General features: G+C 44.3%; 1 protein-coding gene across 2 annotated transcripts in view; it reads right to left on the reverse strand.

Annotated features, from left to right (window-relative positions):
* The window catches only part of TOM1L1 (target of myb1 like 1 membrane trafficking protein), a 196,761-nt gene that overhangs the window by 102,811 nt on the left and 74,105 nt on the right, over positions 1-19,845 (reverse strand). The window lies entirely within an intron of this gene.

Here is a 19,845-nt window from a genome sequence, read left to right on the forward strand (position 1 = left end):
GGTTTGAAAGTATTGGATGAACTTTTCTTGTGCTTTTGGATCAGTAGAGGTGTAGATTTTTGTGTTTGGGCATGGAGACCTTCAACATTTAGTACACGGCTTACTGTGGAATCTGAAACCTTAGTGCCTGCTGCCACCTAATTTTACTGCAGATCTTTTGTAGTCTTTCAAGGGTTTTTGTCCACTTGTCTCATCATGAATATGGTGGCAGCCGGTGACAGATTCTTTTGTCAGCCACTTCCTGGTAGTGTAGCCAGTGTTCCTATAACTTTGAACTTGTGAACTCTGCTTACAACTGTATCCCTATTCAAATTTAGTGCCTAATATTGTTTGTATCCTTATTATTGCTTGTGGAAAGCAATAACTTCTCTTAACTTTTTGGACCACTCTCTTGAGTAGCCAAGAATATTAGAGAACTTCAGACTATTACACATGAGAAATGGGCTAAGAGTCTTAGCGGTCCTGAGGAGTGTTAGCCTAAGGGTGGCTTTACATGCTACGAGATCGCTAGCTGATGCTAGCGATAGCGAGTGTGAAAGCACCCTCCCCAATCGTTATGCCGATATGTGAAGATCGCTGCCGTAGCGAACATTATCGCTACGGCAGCGTCACACGTACTTACCTGCTCGGCGACGTCGCTGTGACCGGCGAACCGCCTCCTCTCTAAGGGGGCGGTTCGCTTGGCGTCACAGCGACGTCACTAAGCGGCCGCCCAATCAAAGCAGAGGGGTGGAGATGAGCGGGACAAACATCCCACCCACCTTTTTCCTTCCTCATTGCTGGTGTGTAGCAGGTAAGGAGAGGTTCCTCGTTCTTGCGGCGTCACACATAGTGATGTGTGCTGCCGCAGGGATGAGGATCAACTTCGCCCAAGCGACAGCAGCTATAATTGGGAGAGGACCCCCATGTCAACGAGGAGCGATTTTGGACGTTTTTGCAATGATCCAAAATCGGTCCTAGGAGTCACACACAACGAGATCGCTACAGCGGCCGGATGTGCGTCACAAAATCCGTGACCCCAACGAGATCGCTGTAGCGATCTCGTAGCGTGTAAAGCCCGCTTAACAATCCTCAGGACCGCTGCCAGAAACTGGAGTCTAGCCATGCATTATGTTTGCAGCAGGTTGTAACACCCAAAGGTTCTTTACTAAGTGCTAAAGATACTTGTATGAAGGTCATTAATAACTCTTAGACTGAAGTAGTTAGTAAAACTGACATTTTGTCACATGTTAAAATTTGCAGAAACTGTCATATTAATTGTGTTGGTTATTGAAATGGGGATTGAGTAATTTGATTACAACTATCTATCTATCTATCTATCCATGTATCTATCTATCTATCTATCTATCTATATATCTATCTATCATCTATCTATCCATGTATCTATCTATCTAGGATTCTATCTATCTATCTATCCATCTATCTATCTATCTATCCATGTATCTATCTAGCCATGTATCTATCTATCTATCTGTCTATCTGTCTGTCTGTCTGTCTGTCTGTCTGTTTGTTTATCATAAGAAAAAATGAGTGCAGCACCAGCGAAGGAAAAAGGGGGTGTAAAACTTTCCAGGTACAAACTAGTTCTCCAATAATATAAAAAAATGGAGGTAGCACACTCATGAAGCAATTTATGAAAAAATGCAAAAGTTAGGGTTGTGTTCACATACCCTAAGGGTGTATTTCCACAGGTATTTTTTTAGTGCCACAATTTTTGTAACTGTGACATGCTAATTAGTTCTCATAAAACTGCTGTGTTAATAGGCAATGATGGGTTTCTGAAATACAGATCGTGCTAATTAGTACACGTGCCCTAATCATGTCTTACACAATGAACACGTGTACCATTATGCATCTAAGATGCTGTCAGGCCTTCCTGGCTTTGTTTCTAAAGTAATGTAATAAAATTATAATGCTATGCATGAAGCAGCCACAGAGCTCATAAAAATGTTCTTGCCGACTCAGCTGCTTCTGGCTATTAAACAAGCCATGAGCGCCCGGCTCCAGAAGAAATCTATAAGATGAATGCATTGGTTTAAATAGGACGTGTCCAGTGGCACCGCTGAGAGGGTCAGGCGTAGAATGGGCTTTAAGTTTTGAATTCTTTAACCTTTACAGTACAGTATTACCAAGTAAAAAATATTAGATTTTCATATAAAATACTAGTAATATCTAAGATTTTATATATTCGTCATCTCTAAAAATAATTATAAAAGCTAGTCATCGCGGTGGTCGTTACATGATATCCAATGCAGGAAAAGGAAAGCTAAGATGTTGGGCCACAAAACTTGAATAAAATTGTTGGAACATTTTCAGACAGCATGCGGTTGCACAAAAGTATAGTAACTTTTAACCCCTTTTACGACATATGACTTACATTTACATTATATGGCATGTCTCTGACTTTGATGTGGGCTTTCATCATCTGCCTCTAAGGGCGGCTTTGCATGTTGCAACATTGCACGTGCGATGTCGGTGGGGTCAAATCGAAAGTGACACACTTCCGGCGTCACTTTTGACATCGTAGTGTGTAAATGCTAGATGATACAATTAACGAGCGCAAAAGCGTCGTTATCGTATCATCGTTGCAGGCTCCGACTTTTTCATAATTACGCTGCCGTGACAGGTACGATGCTGTTCCTCGCTCCTGCGGCTGCACACATCGCTGTGTATAACGCCGCAGGAGCGAGGAACATCAGGTTACCTGCCGCCGGCTTCTATTCGGAAGGAAGGAGGTGGGCGGGATGTTTACATCCTGCTCATCTCCGCCCCTCCGCCGCTATTGGCCGCCTGCTGTGTGACGTCGCTATGACGCCGCACGACCCGCCCCCTTAGGAAGGAGGCGGGACGCCGGCCAGAGCGACGGTCGCAGGGCAGGTGAGTGCATGTGAAGCTGGCGTAGCGATAATTTTCGCTACGCCAGCTATCACAAGATATCGTACCTGCGACGGGGGCGGGGACTATCGCGTGCGACATCGCAGCATCGGCTTGCGATGTCGCAACATGCAAAGCCCGCCTAACAGTCGTTGTATGACGTGATTGTAAACATGTTAAATGCAGATGTCTGTGTTGAAAAAATTGTATATACCCCAAAATGGAAATCAGTAAAAATGTCAGCTCAGGGCACAAAAAACAAGCCCTCACACAGCCACTTAAATGAAAAAAAAAAAACTATACATGTTTATACAGATCAGTTTTACCGTACAGTCAACAGGATAAATAAAAAAACAAACAAAATAATTGTAAGGCTGGGATCACGTCTTGTAGTCATCCGTTATCATGGATGCGTTAGAGATCCGTTTGCAAAAATGTTGTGCAATTGCAACTTTTTTGTCTGTTGTTAAATATCAGATGTCGGCCAAGCCGTTTTTAACATGTGGAGTCTATGACAACAGATCTGTTAACGGATTGCTATTTATCGTCCATTTGTAATGGATCCTGTAAGAAAAATATGGATCCGTTACAAATACCGTACAAGTACAATGGATGGCTAAATAGCAATCCATTAATGGATCCATTGTCCATAGACTCCTATGTTAAAAAAACAGATCCGGCAGAAATCAGTTTCCCAGCAGATCCATTCTAACGAATGACTACAGGATATATATATTTGTATATATATGTATATACAGTGCTGGCCAAAAGTATTGGCACCCCTGCAACTCTAGTCAGATAATGCTCAGTTTCTTCTTGAAAATGATTGCAATCACAAATTCTTTGGTGTTATTAACTTCATTTATTTTGCTTGCAATGAAAAAACACAAAAGAGAATGAAACAAAAATCAAATCATTGATCATTTCACACAAAACTCCAAAAATGGGCCAGACAATAGTATTGGCACCCTTAGCCTAAGGGGCACTTTGCACACTACGACATCGCAAGCCGATGCTTGCGATGCCGAGCGCGATAGTCCCTGCCCCCGTCGCAGCTGCGATATCATGGTGATAGCTGCCGTAGCGAACATTATTGCTACACCAGCTTCACATGCACTCACCTGCCCTGCGACGTTGCTCTGGCCGGCGAACCACCTCCTTATTAAGGGGGCGGGTCGTGCGGCGTCATAGCGATGTCACACGGCAGGCGGCCAATAGAAGCGTAGGGGCAGAGCTGAGCGGGACGTAAACATCCCGCCCACCTCCGTCCTTCCGCATAGCCGGCGTGAGCCGCAGGACGCAGGTAAGGTGATGTTCCTCGCTCCTGCGGCTTCACACACAGCGATGTGTGCTGTCACAGGAACGAGGAACAACATCGTAACATCGGTCCTTCCGAAATTATGGAAATTACTGACGCTACACCGATCATACGATTTGAACGTTTTTGCGCTCCTTAATCGCATCAAAAAAACTTTACACACTACGATATCAACTGCGACGCCAGATGTGTGTCACTTTCGATTTGACCCCACCGACATCGCAGCTGCAATGTCGTAGTGTGCAAAGTGCCCCTAATACTTGGTTGCACAACCTTTAGCCAAAATAACTGCGAACAACTGCTTCCGGTAACCATCAATGAGTTTCTTTCAATGCTCTGCTGGAATTTTAGACCATTCTTCTTTGGCAAACCGCTCCAGGTCCCTGAGATTTGAAGGGTGCTTTCTCCAAACTGCCATTTTGAGATCTCTCCACAGGTGTTCTATGGGATTCAGGTCTGGACTCATTGCCGGCCACTTTAGTAGTCTCCAGTGCTTTCTCTCAAGCCATTTTCTAGTGCTTTTTGAAGTGTGTTTTGGGTCATTGTCCTGCTGGAAGACCCATGACCTCTGAGGAAGACCCAGCTTTCTCACACTGGGCCCTACATTATGCTACAAAATTTGTTGGTAGTCTTCAGACTTCATAATGCCATGCACACAGTCAAAGAGTGCAATGCAAGAGGCAGCAAAGCAACCCCAAAACATCAGGGTACCTCCGCCATGTTTGACTGTAGGGACCGTGTTCTTTTCTTTGAATGCCTCTTTTTTTTTCCTGTAAACTCTATGTTGATGGATTTTCCCAAAAAGCTCTACTTTTCTCTCATCTGACCAGAGAACATTCTTCCAAAATGTTTTAGGCTTTCTCAGGTAAGTTTTGGCAAACTCCAGCCTGGCTTTTTTATGTCTCGAGATAAAAAGGGGGGTCTTCCTGGGTATGCTACCATACAGTCCCTTTTTATTCAGATGCCGACGGATAGTACAGGTTGACAATGTTGTACCCTCGGACTGCAGGGCAGCTTGAACTTGTTTGGATGTTAGTTGAGGTTCTTTATCCACCATTCGCACATTCTTGCGTTGAAATGTCTCGTCAATTTTTCTTTTCCTTCCACATCTAGGGAGGTTAGCCACAGTGCCATGGGCTTTAAACTTCTTGATGACACTGCACACCGTAGACACAGGTACTTTCAGGTCTGTGGAGATGGACTTGTAGCCTTGAGATTGCTCATGCTTCCTCACAATTTGGATTCTCAAGTCCTTAGACAGTTCTTTGGTCTTCTTTCTTTTCTCCATGCTTAATGTGGTACACACAAGGACACAGGACAGAGGTTGAGTCAACTTTAATCCATGTCAACTGGCTGCAAGTGTGATTTAGTTATTGCCAACACCTGTTAGGTGCCACAGGTAAGTTACAGGTGCTGTTAATTACACAATTTAAAGAAGCATCACATGATTTTTCAAACAGTGCCAATACTTTTGTCCACCCCCTTTTTTATGTTTGGTGTGGAATTATATCCAATTTGGCTTTATGACAATTTTTTTTATTTTTTTTCATTGAAGACAAATTAAATGAAGATAATAATACCAAATAATTTGTGATTGCAATCATTTTCAAGAAGAAACTGAGTATTAACTGACAGAATTGCTGAGGTGCCAATACTTTTGGCCAGCACTGTATATATATGGGTGGACACACTGCATAAATCTGTTGGATCCATGCAAAAGTCTACTGCTGTGGGCTCGTCTTTACAGCTAACATGTTTTCCATTTTTATGCCTTTATTTTTCCCTTCTTTCAAGTGTCATCATTTTTACATTTTTGGTCAAGACAACAGTATGAAGGTTTGTTCTTGTAGAACAAGTTCTAATTTTAAATTATACTATTGATTTTCTTTTCTAATATATTGAAAACAGGAAAAAATTCCATTGTAGGGTGAAAAAACCCCCACAATTCTGCCGTTGTGTTTGGGTTTTGTTTTTACAGCATTCTTGACTCTCCAGGGACAGCATTACCAAACTTATTAAGTGTTATTAAATATATTTTAGCTATAAAAATACAGAACTTAAATAAAATAAAAAAAATTTGGTTTGTGTCACCATTTTCTGTGATCTCTAATTTGGACATTTGTGTCGGCTTGTTTCATGCTCACCGAGCTGGTGTTTTTATTGATGCCACTTTGAGGTACAAAGTTTTGATTGATTTTTATTGCTTTTATTGGTGCAAAATGTGAATGAAACAACAATACCAAATAAGGTTTTCTTTTTTTTCATATTTCTTTATTTTTGTCCTTGGAAAAGGGTTCGATTTAAAGTTTCAGATTTTTTTAAAAAAAATTTCCAATTAGTTTTATGTATTTCTACTTTAATACCCATTTGGAACTTGAACCTTCAATTGTTTAATTAATACTAAAGTATTGCAGTATTTGGTGAAATTATCTTATTCAGGCTAGCCAGAGGCTAAGCTTCATAGTCCATTAAAATGACAATGCTAGTGATTGACAGTGGCATCTAGATAGTTAAACAGCAGCAATTGGAACTAGTCCTGGTTTCTTCTGTTATAGGCAGATTAAAGGGTGCTTTACACGCTGCGACATAGCTAGCGATTGTCATGCGCGATAGCACCCGCCCCCGTCGTTCGTGCGACATTTGGTGATCGCTGCCATAGCGAACATTATCGCTACGGCAGCGTCACACGCAATACCTTGTCAGCTACGTCGCTGTGACCGCCGAACAATCCCTCCCTCAAGGGGGAGGTGCGTTCAGTGTCATAGCAACGTCACTGCGGCGTCACTAAGCGGCCGATCAATAGAAGTGGAGGGGCGGAGATGAGCGGGACATAACATCCCGCCCACCTCCTTCCTCATTGCCGGTGGACGCAGGTAAGGAGATGTTCGTCGCTCCTGCGGTGTCACACATAGCGATACAACATCGTACCTGTAGCAGCAACGATATTATGGAAAGGAGCGACGTGTCAACGATCACCGTTTTTGAATGATTTTGCGATCATTGATCGTCGCTCCTTGGTGTCACATGCTGCGATGTCGGTAATGGCGCCGGATGTGCGTCACTAACGACGTGACCCCGACGATATATCATTACCGATATCGCAGGGTGTAAAGCACCCTTTAGTCTGTGCAACTCAGTCGGCATCTGCCTGGTATAGAGCTGAATATACATGCAGGCACCTGACTGATGAACACTTGCACGAGGTCAGGGTGCATAAGGCAATATAAACAACTGGTGAAGTATATATTATTGATTATCTCTTTACAATGCCATCTATCAAGTGGAAAGATATAGTTTGATATTTATTTTGTAAGCCAAAACCAGGAGTAGGTAAAAAATGCAGTGGTGCACATGTTTTTATTATACTTTTTCTGATTTCTCCACTCCTAGTTTTGGCTTACAAACACTCAGGTAAAAAAACTAATCAAATACTCAACATGCACATGTAGCCCAAAGATCCATGAATACAGTATTGCTGCATGCATTACCTCATAGAGCAGTGTAAGGGTATAGCTGGCAGGAGATACACACATCCAACACCCTACAGTATCTGCAACCAAATGTCGCCATCTGCTGGTTGCATTGTGGAAATAGGAACTGAAGAACAGAGTGTGTTGTTGTGAATGTCATTCGAGTGGGTGCTAGTGTGGAACTCCCTCTGGTGGCCAGGAATGGTAATGAAGCTGAGTCTGAATCTGTGACTCAAACAGGTGATGGAATTAATTAGGAATTCAGGAAGTTCTATTGCAGATCAGCCTAGTGTATTTAGGAGAGCACTTTCTGCTTGGCGGCTGCCGGTGGTAAATGTTTCCTGCTGCTTCTGAAGATGGCTGGGAGTTTTCTCTTCAGTTTCTACCATTTATTCTGTGCCTGAACCTACTCCAGATAAGTTTGCTAGTTTCGGTGCTTAATTGCTGAAATTGCACTTAAGGGTGTTTCTGCTTATTCCATTTTGTTCTGTGTTTGGTTTCTTGTATGTGAGATTCTATCTCTCTGCTTTTGTGAGCAGGGCAGTTCCTCCAGCAAGAAAGGGAGCTCACTCCCTATTCATGTTTGGATTATTTGCACTTTAGAATATTGTTTGTTCTGTGATTTTGTTTCTTCCCATTATATCTGCAGTTCTGTTTAAAGTGTCTGGCACAAGAGTACGTGATATAGCGGGGGAGGACTGTGTGGTCTTAGTATTTTTTCCTATCAGTAGTTTGGTATTTTTTGCAGGGTTTTTTGCTGGCCGCAATCAGTTATCTGTTCTGTCCTGCTCTATCTTGTAAATCGGGCCACACCTTTGCTAATCTATATTTTCTGTGTACTGTGTTTTCTTACATCACCGTCGTTGCATGTTGTGGGCTTGCTATTTCTTTGGGGACTGCTCCGAGGCAAGTTAGGATTCCTCATTTCTGCCTTTGAGGTGTAGCAAGTTTCTCCGGCAGTGACGAGGTGTCTTGGTGTGTTAGGAACATCCCACTGCTACTTCTAGTGTTGTCTGATAGATAGAGGATTGCGGTCAGCTTAGTTTTCAACTACTCTTGTGGTTATATTTTTTCCTTATTAATGGGATTTTTTGTGATTGTCCACAGTTACCAGTTCATAGCAGTGTGCCTTCCTTGAGGGAAAAATTTAGAAGAAACACCGGGTCATGTGACAGCTGTGGCACAGTTCTCAAATCTAAAAGCCTGGATGCTTAAGAAGGGGAGGGGAAGAGGCAGACTTGTGAGTAGCAGAGCGGGCTCATGGCCATTACTGCGGTAGAAACACTGAGAATCAGACTTTGTCGGTAGAGCTCTGAAGACTGAACAATGTGAACCAGACTTCGTTGGTCAAGCGCCTAAAATAAACCACCGAGAACCAGGCTTTGCAGGTCAAGCACTAAAGAACAGATGCTGATTACCTGACGCAGAGAGTAGAGGTTTCGAGTGAGCTGGGCCATTTCTTCCTGTTCAGACATATAGTGCTAATTGAGGAAAGATACTAAGTAGAACTGGACTTGTGCTTTAGCAAATTTTACTGTAGCTTTGCTAGGCCCGGCATATAGATTTATTGTGTTATTTGTTGTTATATTGACCCATCCAGTTACAGGGAAATGGTGACTAGTTGGGATCACAGTGATATTTCCCCAACATAGAGAGACTGTGATTAAGTTAAGGAGGTGGCTCACCCATTTTTATTACTGGCTACATCGATTTTATGTTGAGAAACAAAGTTTCTTGCAAATACCTTGTGTTGCCAATAGTGCTTATGAGCGGCACTACTGCGGTCCACTCACCACCTTTGCGCGACCCCCGGGCTTCATGATCTCTCATGTCCAGTGATGTCTTGTCAAGTGAGGTGGGCTGCAGTCTTCCTGAGTGACTGGGCTGTGGGCAGAGTTTTACCAGTCATCACAGGCTAGCATCGCTCCTGCTTGCAGCTCTGCAGTGAAGAAGAGAGCACGTGAGATGCTGGGCTGTGATGTGCAATGAAATGCTGCCCACAGCCCAGTTACCCAGGAAGACTGCGGCCCGCTTCAGTTGAAGTTGATGTGACATCATCGGACATTAGAGGTCACGGAGCCCAGGGGTCATGCGAAGGTGGTGAGTGGACCACACTAGTGCCGCTCACAGGCACTATTGGCAACACAAAGTATTTGAGAGAAACCTTGTTTCTCTTCATATCGATGTGGCCAGTAATGAAAACAGGTGAACCCCCTTTAACGTAAAAGAATTAGTCTTTAATAACTGTATGTAAAATATTGCATTTACACTTTGTATATCACTAACTGTATATTGATCTCATAATGTTTCCACCTTATCTCTTATCACCCTTAACTCTTTATTTCTGTAAAATAAATACCCGTTGTGAGTGATCACTGAGTTGCCTTTACTGTGCTGTTGCAATCTCAAACCTGTTCTACAGTAGCACATAGATTTCCCTCAGTCCATATTGTAATTATGTCGGTACATGGTGTGGTTTGAGCTAATCTGTTGCGTTCCCATGAGGTGGTAATATAGGTTATTAAATGGAGAATGTTAAAACTTCGTTCTAGCTAACTCTTACAAATAGCAAACTTGTGGACAATATATGATGGGTCACCACAGAACATATTGGTAAAAAGGTGGGTTGAATGACGTATTTCAGGATACTATATATCCACCTGGGACTGATTCACTGGGGACTTCCTGCAGCAAAAAATCATGCAGCAAAATTTGCAATGTCAAAATTCTCCCCCAATCATGCGGACCTCATTATGGAAAGGTTGCGTATTTACAGCCGATGCTACCCTTTGGATTGCACAAGGGTCAAGTATCCAGAGTGAAAACATTCAGTGGGTATTTGCCACGTGTGCACATATGCTGTAGGTGAATATCAACAAAAAATGTATAGAAATTACTCACTTCTATATATCCTATAGGTGGTTTAACAACCCACTAAGATGCTCTTACATCAACTTTTGATGCAAAAGAAAAAATATATTTTTTTTTATAAAATAATTTTTAACTTCATAAAGCTACACAGGAAAGGAAAACCTTTTCATTCCACTAAAGTATCTACTTTAAAGAATTTATTTCTTCAAATCATCCAGTACACAGGCTGGGAAATGTTTGAAAACATTTTATTTCTCTATAAATCACAAAGTACATGTTGAAAAATGCTTAGGGACCAACATTGGAATCATAGAAGCAAAACACAAAAATACCAATAAAATGTGGCATAAAACAATAGCACACTGTATAGTTGGGATAAAGGAAACAAATAAGACAAAGACATACGGTAATTTTAAAAAAATAAATAAAAATAAAAATATATAAAATATATATATATACTGTATATATCTGCTTTGTGATCTAAGTTTTGGCAAATAGAAAGGAGACTGTTGTGTTATGTCTATACAACGATAAATTACTTACTGATCTAATTTTCTCCAGAAGCCTGTACTATAAATATAGGTCTGGAAAGGTGAAGGATTTAATCCAGGAATGATTGCTCTGTGAAGATTTGGTCCTCCCAGACCATGTTATGAGGACAGTGAATGTGCCAACAGCTGAGAGTTTATTACTTTGGTGCTAAGGGCCAGCAACTACAATGAGCTCCTGAATACAACATACCAAGGGATTTCTGTTCCTGTGCCCACTGACCGTGATTACAGTTTTTCCTATTATATGTCCTTAATAGACCCTTGTGTTGAGCTAGTGGATGTTTCCCCCATATGTGTGCTAAGCAAAGTCCTAGATAGTTTACACACATCACATTGAATGCAGGCAATATGGGTAGCTCAAACCTTTGTTGCCCTACCGGCAGTATGCATCTTATCTCTCCATACAGCATTCCTCTGCCTCTCAAGGTGGATCAGTGTCTAGGCTGGACAGACACTTAGGGTCCCGTTACACGGAGCGACGTTCCAGCGTTCCCAACAACGATGCGACCTGGTCAGGATCGCTGATACGTCGCTACATGGTCGCTAATGAGCTGTCAAACAGGCAGATCTAATTAGCAACGCAGCAACGATACGACGATCCATATAACGACCTCGGTGGTCATTGTGACCCTGTCACACAGCAGCTATTCTGATGACTCAGACCTCGATAGAACTCTGAGTTCTGAGACGCCAACAAGGTCGCTCGTCGTTGTTATGGCGTCAAACACAGCGATGCATGCTGCCCAGAGGGACACCAATGATCAAAAAATGAACCAGGACATTCAGGTACGATCGGCGATATCGCAGTGGGGGGCCGGTTGCTGCTATGTGTCACACATAGCGAGATTGCTGTTGCGTCAGAAAACCTGTGACGTTTCAGGGATCTCGCTAACGACATCGCTACGTGTGACAGGGGCTTTAAAGGGAATCTGTCAGTATGATCCAGTTCTTCAACTACCACCAAAACTGCAGATTTTCTATGTTACTGCATTCCCAAGTAAATAGTGTTTTCGCTCATTTGCGAATGCGGTGTTAGGTGTGTGACGCCCTGGACTAGCCAGGTAGTCACAGGTAGTGCCCCGCATAAGACCGGTCCCCTAAAAAGGAGTCATCAGCCAACCACAAAAACCCTAGTCACCTCCCTCAGTGCTTGATGAACACACCAGGGGGGGCGGAGCCAGGTGGTTTGTCACGCCCACCGAGGAGTTCTGAGGGCCTGAGGCAGGAAATAAGCAGATCAGTTTTAGTGTTGAGTCGTGAGGAGGTGAGGCCTGTGAGACAGGCCGGTGACAGTCTGACAGGTGTGAGGGTCGTAGCCCAAACAACTTGGCTAGGAGGCAAGCGGTAGCCTCAGCCTGCAGGAGCCGGGAAGATGGCTCGTGGTACCGTGGTGGAATGGGACAGGGTAGTGGCCCGCCAGTACCGACCTGGGGAACCGACTCGGAAACCGGAGCACATAGGGGGGATACTCAGACCCTGAAACGAGGTCCAGAATCCACTGGACTGAGTTAATTAACTGATTGCGGTCTGGACTATAGGTCCTTTCCCACCCAACTTTACTTTGTTTGCAATTATTTTTGTGCCATTTTTCTTCTTTGTTCTCCTTGTTTACAAAATTAAGTTAATCATTTGCCTGATATATTTATTAACTCATACATTACTCATACATGTAATCCTTGTATTAGTACTTGCCTGTTATATCTAATATATAAAGCTGAGTGTATGTATGAGTGTATGTGTGTGTGTGTATGTGTGTCTGCCAAAGGAATCTGCACCATCGCATTTACAATCATGACATTTTGCACAGATGCCCCCTTTGACTCAGGGAACGTCATAGACTATGTTTTGTTTAACCCTGCACTTTACATTTATTCACCAAAAAAATGACATATTAAAGTCAATGGAGCTGGGAGTTACAGGTCATTAATAGGAGCTCAGATTGGTTGCTATAGGCAACGAAGGACATTCTCAGTATAAGAATTTATGTGTCAGGTAATATGAGTACGGTAGAGAGACAGATAAAGGAAGAGACAGAGAGCGAGAGAGACACAGATAGAGGGACAGACTAAGAGAGACAGACAGACGGAGAAAGACAGAGAGAAAGACAGAAAGAGAGACAGACAGAGACAGACAAAGACAGAGAGATGGAGGCAAAGACAGACAGAGACAGATAGAGACAGAGAGAGACAGATAAAGACAGAGACAGACAGAGAGAAAGATGGAGAAGGATAAAGGCAGACAGAGACAGACAGACAAAGACAGGCAGAGAAAGAGACAGAGACAGACAGACAGACAGAGACATATAAAGAGAGACAGACAGAGAGACAAACAGAGATAGACAGACAGAGAAAGATAGAGAGACAGACAGAGAGAGGCAGACTGAGAGACACAGGCAGGCAGACAGAGCGGGAGACAGACAGAGAGGGAGGCAGACAGACAGAGTGGGAGACAGATACAGACAGAGAAAGACAGACAGAGAAACAGAAAGACAGGCAGAGACAGACAGAGACAGACAAAGACAAACAGCGAGACAGACAGAGTGAGACAGCGATAGACAGAGACAGACTGAGAGGCAGACAGACAGAGCAGGAGACAGACAAAGAGGGAGACAGGCAGACAGAGTGGGAGACAGAGACAGACAGACAGGCAGAGACAGACAGAGACAGACAGAGAGAAACAGAAAGAGAGAAAGACAGACAGACAGAAAGAGAGACAGAGAAAGATAGACAGAGAAAGACAGAGAGAAAGCGACAGAGATAGACAGAGACAGACAGAGAGGCAGGGAGACAGAGACAGGCAGACAGACAGACAGAGACAGGTAGAGACAGACAGACAAAGAAAGACAAAGACAGACAGAGACAGACAGACAAAGAAAGACAAAGACAGACAGAGACAGACAGACAAAGAAAGATAAAGACAGACAGAGACAGACAGTCAGAGACAGGCAGACAGAAACAGACAGAGTAACAGACAGAGAAACAGAAAGAGACAGACAGACAAAAACAGACAGACAGACAGAGAGGGAGACAGACAGGGAAAGTGAGAGAGTGGGAGACAGGGAGAGTGGGAGAGAGACAAAAAGACAGTTACTATCCCAGGTAATGCTGGGTACTACAGCTAGTTTACTATAAAAGAGAATTGAAAGTCCTCTCTGTTCAGCTCAGATCCTGTACTCATACACAAAAGCTTTCTATTAGTACTTACCCTAATTTACTGATTCCAAGCTCTGTTCAACCCAACCATGACCACAAGCATTACTACAGAACTACGCACTTTCCAATGTGCCCAACCTTTTTCAGGGTCGGAGAAATGTTACATTGTCTTGAAAGTTGATATCATTAGGCAAGATTAAGGCAGTACATTTTTCCACTCCCATGGATTCCTGCCTGGAAGATGAACACACCTGGCTATACATTTCTGTGACCAGTTTGCTGTCAGGTTGCTTTATTCAAATCCAGCTATATCAATGATTTGTTCCTGTAAGAAGCATATATTAATTACTCTACATAAATATGTGCATTTAATGTATATGGACATCCTACCAAGAGATAACTGGGGTAGAAATCCAACTAAGGCCTCATTCAGTTTGTTTGTTTTGCCTTCCTCCTTGGAAGGAGCTAACATGACCCGCACATAGGGGGCTTCATCTCTATTATCATGAAACCTTTTGTGCCCCTTGGTACTTGAATTCTTTCGGGCCAGGTAACTTTCTATGAAACAATTCCTTCATACATCTTGCACTTGCAAGCCCTATGACTTTTGAGAGTCTTTTTACCTATTGATTAGTGATGGGCGGACCCAGACTGTAAAAATCCGGAACCGCAAGGTTTCAAAGGTGCCTGGGTGCCAGACCAAGGCTCAGGATTCCAGTTATTGGGGAAATTAGTGGGGAAATAAAAAAAAATAGAAGGGAAAAATAAAGAAGATAAGAATGAAGCAAGCGCTTCATACTTATGAAGGTATCTGCGCGGCTGTACACTGCTCCTGCAGCCTCTCTTTCACTTCCTGGGCCGTTCATCATTGCTCATCCATATACACTGCTTTCCCCACCCACCAGCCATCCTGGCATCTGTGATTCGTTGTAGACAGATGCACCCCCCAGCCTGTGTAACAGCGTATGCCTGCAACCAATCACAAGAGCCAGGACGGCCGGTGGGTGGGGAAAGCAGTGCATTTGTCTGTGGGTCAGTATCGTAGTATAAAAATAAATGAATATATAAAACGATTAGCGTAGGGTATTCCATATTATGATACCCAGCACAGATAAAGCATACGGCTACAGGCTGCAGCCTCCAGCCTAGCGCTTATCTTGGCTGTGCATCAAAATAAGAGGAACCGCATGCAGCTTTTTTAAAAATGATTTAAATAAATAATTTAAAAAAAAAGGCGTTTAGTCGACTCAATTTTGATTCCCAGCTACGATAAAGCCCAATAGCTGGGGGCTGGTATTCTCAGCTTGGGGAGTTCCATAGTTATTGGGACCCCCAGGCTAAAAATAGCAGCCTACAGCCACCCCAAAATTGTCGCATCCATTAGATGCAACAAACTGGCTGCTTTACCCGGCTCTTCCCGATTGCCCTGCTGTGATGGCAATCGGGGTAATAGGGGTTAATGACAGTGCATATCTCTCATCAAGCCCCATCGCTAATCCTATAAGTAAACAGAAATAAACACAAACAGAGAAAAATCCTTTATTTGAAATAAAATACAGCACCCCGTACCCCTCTTTATTAACCACAAAAAGACCCTTGAAGTTCCACCATAATCCACATGACTATATGGAGAGAAGGTATGCACATCAGTAACTATGTAAGGGGAATATATGAAAAGCAGAAACTGCTGTGTAAATACTGACATGAAAAATCCAATAGCCATATGCAAGAGTGAAAATGTGAAAAATGGAATCTGCATTACTGCCATGAACATATGAATAAAGAGAAATTTAGCTATTGAATTGATCAATGCAACAGAGCCCCAACACTACGCCAAAGTATTTCTCTACGTTGGGGTCCCTAGCTTGTGTGTGTCCTCTCATGCAGTTAAAAAACCTACCGTGTATGGGAAGCTGAGACCCAGGCTATATATGCGCATAATGTGGACTGGCAATAGGTGTGGGTGGGGCCGGGTTCACAAACGAAAGACTCACACAAAACTTGAATCAATCAAGAAATAACGTCTGGAACACTATTCTGAGCCTGAACTGGGTGCAAAAACCTAAAAAATCTACACTATATGGAGAGAAGGTATGCACACCAGTGACTATGTAAGGGGAATATATGAAAAGCAGAAACTGTTGTGTGAATACTGACATGAAAAATCCAATAGCTATATGTAAGAATGAAAATATGAAAAATGGAATCTGCATTACTGCCATGAACTATTGAATTGATCAATGCAACAGAGCCCCAACACTACGCCAAAGTATTTCTTTACGTAGAGAATTCACACAGCAGTTTCTGCTTTTCATATATTCCCCTTACATAGTCACTGGTGTGCATACCTTCTCTCCATATAGTGTAGATTTTTTAGGTTTTGGTCACCCAGTTGAGACTCAGAATGGTGTTCCAGATGTTATTTCTTGAATAATCCACATGACATCCCACGACGATCCTGACTCTGCTACATCCGAGCCTGCGGAGACCAAAAACATGTCTGATCTCTACAGGCTCCGGGAAACACTGACAAGGGGGAATCGGTTGGCAGCAGTGACGTCACTCAGTTCACCGAAGGTCATACCCGGGTTCCCAAGGTATGACCTCTGGTGACCTGAAGCACTCTGGCTTAAAGTGCGGGGCCATGCCCTGCACCCCACAGCCCTTTATCAGTGACAGTGCCGGCCAGGGTCGGGGAGTGTGGGGCAGCCCCTCACACCCTTGCCAGCACTGTCACTGTGAAAGTGCAGGGCCGTGCCCCGCACCCCGCCAGTCCCTTAACACTAATAGTGCTAGCCGGGGGGAGGGGAGTGCGGTCACAGGTGGAGGACTCCAGCTGTGACCATAACCAACCTGAATGACATCACCGCTGATTGCGTGGCTCATTCATTCTCTAAAGCTCACATCGGGCAGTCATGTTCCATGATTGCGCACCGTGAGGTTCAGCTGTAACAGAGCTGAATCCTTGTGGGACCTCGTGTGGATTACGTCAGACCTGCAGGAGTGTTTTGGGGGTTAATAAAGTGGTGAAAGAGGGTGTTTTTTTGTCTTTTATTCCAAATAAAGGATTTTTTCGGTGTTTGTGTTTATTTACTTTCACTTACAGATTAGTGATGGGGGGGTGTCATAGACACCTGCCATTACTAATGTAAAGCTTAGTGACAGCTGTGGGCTGTCATTAACCTGTTATATTACCCCGACTGCCAATGCACCAGGGAAATTGGGAAGAGCCTGGTAAAGCGCCGGGCTTGTCACATCTAATGGATGTGACAATTCTGGGGCGGCTATATTTTATACCACGATACTGACCCGCAGACAGCTGCACTGCTTTCCCCGCCCACCAGTCATCCTGACATCTGTGCTTGGTTGCAGTCAGCTGACACACTGCCACTTAGGGTGGGGGTGCGTTTGACTGCAACCAATCACAGTTTTCTGTGTATGTCTCCTTTTTAAATGATTTTATGTATTTGTTTAATAAACTTTGGATTTGCTTATTTATACTTCTGGCCTATACTCCTTTGTTCGTTTTAGGTTTCATCTACTATACATAGTTGTCGTCAAGTGGCTATTCAGTAAAACACTGTTTTCAAAGACCTGGTGATCTCCCACTCCATATTGTACAATATCTGGTCCTGGCCAGCTGAAGCCATTGCATCATGCGGCCTGCAAGGGCGTAACATCCCGTAGTACAAGTCCACACACCAAGCCTGGACCTTCATTTTTATGTAAAATGGCGGGCGTAAGAGATGACTACTTCACCCATTGCTACTGCCGCGCGCCTTGTTACAAAAGCATGACTCCACAAATGCTGGGGTGGTGCTTTAAGGGAGAAAATGTAATTGCCTATTCTGTAAAGTGATCAATAAAACCAAATTTTTGGTTGTTTTGAAAAATATTCGTGGTGATTGGCACTACCACTAGCAGGGTATAAAAGTCCGATGTCATGGGAAGGTCCAAGCATTTTTGTAGCCTTTAGTAGGTTACCTATGGTTACTGGTAGGGCTCAATTTCAAATTAAGTCAAACATTTTGAGAATCAGCTTAGTATAGAAGGCAAAAAAGATGGACAAATAGTGTAATATCATTGACAGTCCACAAACGTAAGCCATGATAACTTTTCATGGCCAATTGAATAATAAGTGCACTAAATATAAAAGGAGTTGTTCAAGTTCATAAATGGGTAAAATTGAAAAGTGTTTGTAAGAGCAAGCAATGTTGCAAATTGCCGCTTATTAAAAATCCTCTCCATTCTCAAGAATGGAGAGTTTCATCATTTTATAGTGTACAGGTCATTGCTTTGGTTAGTGGCCGTCCTGCAGTTCTAGCGTGGCCTATCTAGGAAAGGAGTGCACAAGGAAATTTGACAGCATGATTGCACCGCTCTGTAGCTGGGTTCGATCAGCCTTAGGTGAGCTTTACACGCTGCGACATCGCTAGTGTGGCACCCTGGACAAGCCAGGTCATCACAGAACAACACCAACACACCCCACACTCCCGGTCAGGCACACCAAAGTCAGACAAAAACCCTTGTTGCCTTCCTCCAGGGGCTGATGTCCACACCAGGGGGTGGGCCAGGCGGTTGGTCCCGCCCACCGAGGAGTTCACAGTCCTGGAGGCGGGAAAAGAGAGCAGATAGTCAGTTGGCAGAGAGAGTTTGGAAGTGAAAGTGGAGAGTTGAGTTTTGGAAGTGATAGTGGAAGGAGGGAAGTAGCAGTTGAGCAGACAGAAAGTGGTCCGGGTGTGTGGCCCGGATGGATCAGCAAGGTTGGCAGACGGTGGTGACCGTCTGCAGGAGTGGCCTATTGGAGCTAGCCGTAAGGACCATGGACAGGTGGCACCATCCGGCAGGGGCTTACGGACCCTGGCAAGGCTAGGAGTCGCCGTGAATTTGCCAAATCCGTTAGCGAAGGGAACCTCCTGGGTTTCCCAGCAGCCAAGTCCCGACAGAAGGCAACAGTCCAACCGAGAGAGGGGAACACAGTCACCGCCAAGGCTAAAGTTCCCAGGGCCAGAGCCTGCGGGCAAAAGGGGCTCCTTCAGCACCCATCCAAGCTGGGGAGCGGGTTACCGGTGGGAACCCATCGGAACCGTACACACTACACAGGTGCAGGGAAAGGCAGTCACCATCAACCTGCCGGGAGGAGAAACACTGCAGCCGTCTGTGTGACCCGTCCATCCAGCCGTTTGTTTTACCAGAGACTCTGTGTACATCAGTGGCTGAGTGAGTACCACCGTGCCGTACGGCACAGCGCTGCCCCCGCGACCCTGCCCCTGGCCAGGCCCCGTAACCCGCCTGCCATCCATCCCTACTCCCTCACCGGGCCCCGGGACAACCAATCCCCCTACCCACGGAGGGGAAGACTAACATCTAAGCTGCTCCCTGTCATCGCTCCCGGGATCCCCGTCCAGAGCAGCGGTGGTGTCACCAATCTCACCACAACCGTGGGTGGCGTGACGGACAATATCTAATCCCCACAATCAATCCCCACCCTTTTCACTCACGGGCGAGGAATGCCACTCGAGTCCCCGGGATCCGGCCCACCGCTCGAGCCACCACCAAGCAGCAGCTGCAGCAGCAGTGGCCGGACCCGAGCAGTGGGAGAGCGCAGC

Source organism: Anomaloglossus baeobatrachus, chromosome 5 (assembly GCF_048569485.1).
Source record: "Anomaloglossus baeobatrachus isolate aAnoBae1 chromosome 5, aAnoBae1.hap1, whole genome shotgun sequence".
NCBI classification, from domain to species: domain Eukaryota; kingdom Metazoa; phylum Chordata; class Amphibia; order Anura; family Aromobatidae; genus Anomaloglossus; species Anomaloglossus baeobatrachus.